At 34.6% G+C, this 8,720-nt stretch overlaps 1 long non-coding RNA gene across 1 annotated transcript in view; it reads left to right on the forward strand.

The window, feature by feature from the left end:
• Positions 1–7,824, forward strand: part of LOC109819506 — a 23,705-nt gene extending 15,881 nt beyond the window's left edge. Inside the window, exon 2 of the long non-coding RNA XR_002241547.1 lies at positions 7,329–7,824. This is a non-coding gene — a long non-coding RNA (uncharacterized LOC109819506). The remainder of the gene's footprint in view (positions 1–7,328) is intronic.

Raw genomic sequence — 8,720 nt, forward strand, 5'->3', positions numbered from 1 at the left:
CTCGCCTATAGACGAGGGCAAATCTTTGCACATTATTTGCTGTAATATTTTCCTTTGGATGGAGAGAAATATGATATTGAAGATGGAATAGTGACACTATGATGATATGAATAAACCTTCAATATCATTTTAAGTCCTCCATCAAAATATAACAAAGTTCTTATGGGTTGATCTCCGATCTCTCTTCAGAACAGTGAACCTGCAAAGTGAAATATTGTAATGAGGCATGGAAATCGTGTTTCGTCAACATTTTTGGACAAGGCACAATAACAAGACGATCATGTGTTTATTTTAAACATGTATAGATTTTACCATAAATAACTGTAGGTTGAGTTTTCTTTGTAATTTACACCACTAAATATAAGTTATTGAATGACAAATAATATACTATACTTTTAGCTATCAAGAGCATATTGGATTTCATTTCATCTTATGAATATACTTCAGATAATAAAAGGCGTATGTGCATAAAAGCCAAAACGATTGTCCTACTGATGGAGACATGTAAAATTTAGTAGCGTGAAAGATCCACATAATATCATTCGAATAAACTCATATATAAGAATTAGAGGTAAATTCATGTAAAAATGTGATTGTATGTCCCAGTCTGACCACTGAGAAATCATAAGGACTGTTACTCATTCTTTCTCTAACCAACGCCTGTGGCACTACAATCTAAATAAAATCACTTGTCGTATCATTGCATCAATGTATATAATGACCGTAGTTTATTATATGTACTAGACAATTAACTGTAAATTTTTTGCATATTAATTGAATTGTATTCTACTAATTATAGATACACATAAAATAGCTCTCCGCATAGTTTAAAATAGAATGACATATTCATTTTGGACCCACATGACATTTATAGGTAATTACTAAATTGGAGTTTATTGTGTGGCCCACATTATATTTATTCAGTTATTTTTTATCACTGTTATAAATAGCGATAAATAATAGCGTTAGCAATCCCTTCCCACTACGCTATTGCCGAATAGCACTGACATATTACAGAATATGCACTTTCCGCTCGCAAAAGCGGTCAATAGCGCATCATAGCGGTGAATAGCGGGTTATAGCGATGAATAGCAGGCGATTGCCAGCCAAATCCGCTTTTTACCGCTATTTAGAAACAGTTTGAGGTTTATTTTTTAAAAATTAAACCCGACAGGCAATCATGGCATCCCATCGCCTCCCGTGATTTTCGGCATATTCCCGCTGTCTCCCTCAGCCTTCGACACCTCCCTCAACACTTCCTCTCACCTCCTCTCACTATAAGCCATTCTACTGCAGTCCTCTCAATGCTCAGCTCATCTTCTCGAAAACTACGACTCTTTGACTCCTGTCATCTTCGGTACTATGTGATGGTTACATATCTATTTCATGTTTAGAATCTCTTTAAATCATTAAATATGTACTTTTAGATTTTCTAGATTTTTTTTTAATTTTTCTTATTATTTTAAATATCTATACATATCTAAATTAGACTGATATTTGACTTTGCACTTTTTATTGCTATTTTTTTGCTGTAATAGCCCCAAATAGTTTTAGCAATGCCTCACTCCTATGCGACGCTATCCGCTATCGATAACCTTATTTTGTAATCTTTTTCTCATTAAATGCCTAAATGCCTACATGATAATATTCGTGAGTAACACTATTTTTTTTTAGTGAAGGCCTACATGATAATATGAGTGTGTTAAAATCCAAATAACCCCTTGAAAACTTAATCGTAGCTTTAAACTTTGTCTAATTACCCCTTCAAGTACAACCAGCCACACCTCTTCAAACTAAAAATAAAACTTATAAAGATAAAAATAGGTGTTATAGCCGGCAACAAGGAGAAGAAAGAGTTAAGAGGAGATTGGGTTTGGGGCTTTTGTCATTGATCTTTAGCTTTTCAAGGCAGTCAAGTGCTTCATAATTTTGTAAAAACTCTCTTTTACTGATTAATTCGTTAATTTATATGTTAGATCTAGATCTCATAATTGATGTTTGTTTTATTGTTGTTTTCATTATTTTTTATATGCTTAAGATGGTTTGTCAGTTTTCTAACATGATTCTTTCTAGGGTTTTTTCATGAAAACCACCTTTAAAATAGGCCAAACCGATAGAAACCACCTTTGAATTTTTTAATATATAAATCACCTTATAAGTGACTTTAGTTTTCAATCAACCTTTTTTTGCAATATGCTCAATTAATACCCAAAATTCACTATCCTCATTAATTGCACGTGCCTAACATGTGTTTCTCAACTACATGCATAATTAATGACAGTAGTTTGGGCAATTAAGATATTAATTGAGCAAAATTTGATAAAAGATGGTTGATTGAAAAGTAAACCCACTTATAAGGTGGTTTATATAAAAAAAAAATATCCAAAGGTGGTTTTTATCTATTTGACTATTTTAAAGGTGGTTTCTATAAAAAAGCTCTTTTTTAGTTATAATGTGTATCATGATTTAAAAAGTCTTATTTTGTAAAATCCTCTCTAGTCTTTCATGGTGGAGTAATTTATCAAGTTTATGATTATTACAATTTACAAGTTGATTTATTATGTATTTGTGTGCTAGATTAAGATCTCATGTTAGATTCTATTATGCATTTATTAAAATCCATCTATTATTTAAACTTTAATCCAGACCTGATTAGTGCTTGCATATAATTAGTGATTATATATAAAATTCATTGTGATATGTTAGATTGGTTATAATAGATTTTTAATTAAGAACATAAATTAAAAATGTGATTTGTATAATTAAAAATAAAGGTACCTTATATTTCATATGATCTATTATGATTTTTAAAATAAAAATCAAGTTTTTAACAAGAAAATCATATTTTCATGAAATATAAATCCTTCTTAAAGTTTAATATTTTTGAAAATTTTATTAAGCAAAAGGTTTGATCTAAACTAAAATTTAAAAATCCTAGCCTTTGTTGATTCGGCCAACTGAATGGTCCAACATGACTGCTTAATCCTGTTCGGCTCAACCGAGTTAAACTCAAATTGAACTGACCCGGGTCAAAAACCAACCTAGGGTTACCTTAACCAGGGACTCGACCCAACCGAGCCAAGTAATGCTCGATCTAATCTGACTTAGTTTGGCCCAAATTGCTCCGTCAGATTGGACCCAATTCAGCTAAATCGGGAGGTATTTCAGACCCATCCAACCCAATCTAGCCAAACCAAGAGGAATCCTAGTCCCAATACAGCCAGACCTGACCCAAGCTAACTAGACCATACACCAGTTCAGCCAGATCGTAATGAGTCTAGAGACCAGATCAAATTTTCCTAGACTGAGCCCAGGTTAGACAAGGCTGACCAGACAGGATCTGATCAGATTAGACCCAATTCAGCTAAATCAGGAGGTATTTCAGACCCATCCGGCCCAATCTAGCCAAACCAGGAGGAATCTCAGTCCCAATACAGCCAGACCTGACCCAAGCTAACTAGACCATACACCAGTTCAACTAGATCGTAATGAGTCTAGAGACCAGATCAAATTTTCCTAGACTGAGCCCAGGTTAGACAAGACCGACCAGACAAGATCTGATCAACAGACCTGATCTGAACTCCAATAGATTGGATCCAACCTAAATTCCTTTTGAAATAGTTTTTGAAATTAAATGTTCTACTTCTAAACTTGTTTTTTAAAAGAGAACTCGCGTGCTTTTAACAACTATCAATCAAGATATTAGTTATTCTGGTTAGACTTACGTATGTCTCATTTTAAGAAAACAAGTGAGTATTATCTGTCTAGTTTGAGTTTCCAATCTGGTTTTGTTACGTTAAGATGTATTGATGGTTCGTATCTAGAAACCAATGGATGGTCACATAGTGACATCTGGTCTTGAACATCCATTTCCTTACTGTTAAAAGTATAATAAATTCTTTGCTCATTTAATATCTTATATTTAAAGTTGTGTGACTTATAAAGAAAAACCAAACCAACCTTCATTGTTATTTATGGTAAAATCTGCTGATGGGTGGTATTGTTACTGTCTTTGTTGAAATACAACCAAGTAGTTTTGGATTTATGCTGCCGAACTTCCACCTCTCAAAAGTGCGGAATTTAACATACCGAGTTAAGTAATTTTGAGGTATTTATTATGAAAACTTGGTGAGGTTTTTGAGTTACTGTTTTTATGTTGAGGTTGTTAGTCTTAATTTTTTTCTACTGAAAAATATAAAAATACAGGTAATGCTTGTAATACTATTTCTATTTTCCATGTTATGGCTGTTTAGTTAAAACACATGATTGTTGAATTTTGGATTTTTTTAAAAAGAATATATGGGCAGGTATTGTTTTAGCATCTGATTGTACCATACTGTTTTCTTGAAGATAAATAGCATAAGGGTTTAAGAATAAATCTATTTACCTGCAATTATAATAGAATGAACAATTTGTGCATGTAATACGAATAGCTCTTGTAGATGCAATGAATATTGATTCTTGATAGTTGATTCTCCAATGATTCCCCATCTATAATCTGTGAAGAGAAAACGCTAGTAATTTACTATAGGGTTAATTGCGATGGGCCCTCTGTTGTTGTACCGTTGTTTTGAACTTATCATCCTTCAGTTTTATTTTTGGGGATAAACCACGGGGTGGAATTTTTATGACTATTTCTTTCCTCAGAGAAAGAGGAAATAGTTTCTTGACAAGTAGACCCTTGAGGGTAAAAGAGTCAAAAAGACTTCATTCGGTGGTTCAATCTGCAAAAATAAAACTAGAGGGTAAGTTCAAGATAACAACACACTAGGAGGTCAATCCACAAGTAACCATTTGATATACTAGTGAGAAAGTTAAAAGAGTGGAGAATGATGTAGAGGAAACTGAGAGGAGAATGATGATGTAGGGGAAGATAATTAGAGATTTTGACTACTCGTTTGCTTTGTTTCATGGAATATTTGATTTTGTTTGAATTAATCTTGACTTTTGTTTGTGGAAAAGTATGAAGTTCAAAGTGTTTGGTGTGTTAAGAGTAAGAATTAGGACATTGGGACTTGGTATGTGAAACTATGTATCTTGTCATCTATTATATGCAAAACTCATAAATATGTTGCTTCATGTTTTCTCATGTATGTTGAAAAATTATGTTTCCAATGTGCGCCTTGCTTTAGAAAGTTCGGTAAAGTCACTGAGGTGCTCACATCCATAGTTGCATGGGGCCCAGTTTGTTCCGGTTCACAGGACGGGTACGGGAACGTGGTAAGGCACTCATTAGGAATTGGGTATGAGGCGGGTAGGCTTTTATGGTACGCTAGGGAACATGGTATGCTTTAGGTTTGGTTCTTATATGCTAGTTGATATCAGTAATGTTAAAAGAACCTTGAGAATCATGTTGCAATTAAGATATGCATACTTTATTTGCTTAATTTTTCACATTTTTTGTTGTTTATAATTTTAAAAAGAATTATTTATTTTTCAACATTTTAACTCGTTTGAATACTAAATCGGATCGCTGGAGTTGGTGAATCGGGTCGTGTTCCACGCGAATCTAGGACGATTGAACCCGAAAGTGTACCATGTTCCTAACTTCTATGCAGTCACGTCCCCTTGGACCTGGCACATGGTGCGCATAAAGGAACTTTGCATGCCACATGGTGTCTTGCGCCTTTATTACACTAAATTGATGTTACCTTCACCACAAAGATGATAAGTTTACAGATGAGGAAGTTACAGGCTGTTCGGAACTGATTTTTGTTTGCATAATTCCTGGGTACATTGCTGGATTTTGGTTTTTGATATTTTAAACACTTTCAAGCCACAAGTTATCAGGTGTGATTTAGACTATGCAAGATGTTACTGTTTTCGGATGTGTGACATTAAGCAAATTTGTTAATATGTTGGACATGAACAAATTAGATTCTGCAAGATGTTACTGTTGAATCCAGTATAGAATTGGTTAATGTGCTGGACTTAGTGTCCAATTTATAATGGCCTTAGTTTCTTACCAGATGGGCTTAGCTTCTATTTAGCTTTTGAAGACTATGTGCCTTTACTTTATTGGTAAACCATGAACTGAGGGACATATAGTACAATGACATGTCATGAGTGTCGAGTTCTGTGTTCTTTTCAACATCAGAACTCAATTAGTATCTTGAGTATCGTCGATTTTTTTCACCTGAAATTTGTTTTTCTTTTTCTTTTTAAAAATTTAATCTCTAGTACTCAAGTAAGGACCAATGAGGAAGGCATAAGACATTCCCTAACATCAGTTGTTGCGTAATATGTCAATATATATAATAACAGAGTAGTGGAAGATAGGTACTCGTGGAGAAGAGATTTGGATTATTAACTCACCATGCAGAAAGCTTGCAACTGTCACCATGCTTGGAATTTGAGTTCTGATCAACAACTTCAAAAACATAAATATCTTGCTTCTATATGACCCAGGGAAGATTTTGAAAGCTGCAAAAATGTAAAGCAACCTATGATTGAACACACTGAAAAGGGATTTAAAAAAACGATTGGTGGGCTTTTGCACAAGACTTTATGCCCCAATTGAGAAGCTCTCATCATCTCTACGATGTTCACTGTTTACCTATCTTTAGATAAAATTAAGGAATATTATCGTGGAGTTGAAAATCTCCCTCTTTTGGCAGTTTGTATCCTATACAACTAAACAAGTAACCTCTCCTGATACAATATTGGTCGTTTACAAGTTGCATCTGACTTAGATCTCAGTAGAAAATATATCACTAGTTTATTGGAAGGAAATTATGAGAAATGCCTTAAATATATTGCCATAGATAAGGTTACCATGGAGGTGAGGTGAAGCAAGATAAGTCGCCGGGGAAGTACTTTTCTGCATTCATCTGTGGCATTATTTGTGTAAATCCGGAGTTCTGCCAAAAGCTTGTGGAAGGCGCTGATAGACAATTTATCTTATGTCTTACTCATTTGTTTTTAGCAAATCAAGTATTACTGGCTGGCATCCAATCTATGTTCGAATTCTGTATATTTATTTTAGAGTTGACGATAACTAGATTACGACTGGGTTTTCCCTCTTTTTAGAAGTGGATTAGACGAAAGAGATCATTGTGACTTGAGTACTAACACAATAATGCTTCATGATGTACATTACAGAAGCCAATAGTGATTTTTGGTATGTAGAAGTGGTTTTATTTGTGAAGTGGATTAGACAAAAGAGATCATTGGAATATTATTATTTGCCTATCAATCATGGTGATTTTTTGTATGTAGAAGTGGTTTTATTTATTGTTTGCATATCAATCAGTGTCGATATGCATCTAAACGTTCCTCTAGTCATCTAATTTTCATTTTCTGCAATTTCTTTCATGCCGCTTTAACAGCAAAAAGGAAGCACCTCCTGGCAAGAAACCTGAGCCGGTGAGAACTCACCTCCAAAATATGATCATAGTGCCTCGGATGGCTGGGAGTACCATTGGGGTGTACAACGCCAAGACCTTCAACCAGGTAGATATGAAGCCCGAGATAGAAGCAGATATTCAATTTACTTTTGTTTGTTTCAGATGTTCTTCTTAATGAGAAGTTTCAATGTGGATATTGCAGTTTTATTTTATTTTTAATGTTCTTTTAAGACAATAGACATATACCTTGATTTTTCTGTAAGATGTTTATGGAAAAGTGAAGACAAAACGAGAAAAGTAGAATGACAATCTTGAGGAAGGCCATGCTTTTTGAGAGAGAGAGAGAGAGAGAGAGAGAGAGAGAGAGAGAGAGAGTCATGGAGGGTGTTTGGCCGGTTTACCAATTGGCATAACCTGTTAAAAGTACATCAGTAGTATAACTGTTTTCCTGAAATTGAGATTTAGTGTTGGATTGTAAGTTCTTCAAATTTTTTTTTTCTCCTCTTTTTCAAATGAATAACCTCAGTCTTGAATCAGAACTTTCTATAATCTGATTGCTTGAAATTAGATTGATGGTCTTCCTTTATTTATCTATTGCAAGCGTCATAGCAGAATTTCTTTTGGGATTCTACTTTTGACGGTAAAAGGAGGCACCTCGCAGTGAGAACTCACCTAAGGAACATGGTCATAATGCGTTGAGATGATGGGGAGCATCATTGAGGTGTACAATCCGGAACCCGGCCCGGGCCCGGATTTCTAGGCCGGGCCGGACCGGCCCGGATAGACAGACCTAGTTAAATGTGTACCAAATTAATATCAACTCTTGGACCTTTAATCTTCGCGATTTGTGCAAGGATTGGTATCTCTTTCAGCATTGATGTTAAGGGTCATGTTAAGGGTCAGATTCACTAGATGCTTTGTTGATGAAATAATCTCTCTCACTGAGAGCGATATAGGTACCAAACATTGTCAATAAGTCCCCGTTGAAAGAATATATATTTTTTTATGTTTCGTATGTGGTCTAGTGGACTCATACGTTCAAAACTAATTTTTCACCAAGAATCAAAATTAGACTTGGACCTTTTCTTGCTCGTAGGAGGGAGACTTTCGGTGTCTCCTGTGACGAAGAAAACGGGAAGTGTTTTGTGATAGAAGAAAGCAGGAGAATTGACAGTTATGCATTTTTTCCTAACCGCAGTTGATTGCAGCGGTATCCTGATTTATTTCTTCACATATGGCTTAAACTTATAAAAGCTAATTTTGAAGAATAATTTTTGAGATATCAAATCTTTGGATGTAAACATGTCAGGTTCAGGAGGCACTTTCATTTCGAATTAAAATTTAAAAATAGCACAATATGAATAAGAGGGTGTA

This window comes from Asparagus officinalis, chromosome 8 (genome assembly GCF_001876935.1).
Source record: "Asparagus officinalis chromosome 8, Aspof.V1, whole genome shotgun sequence".
NCBI lineage: Eukaryota > Viridiplantae > Streptophyta > Magnoliopsida > Asparagales > Asparagaceae > Asparagus > Asparagus officinalis.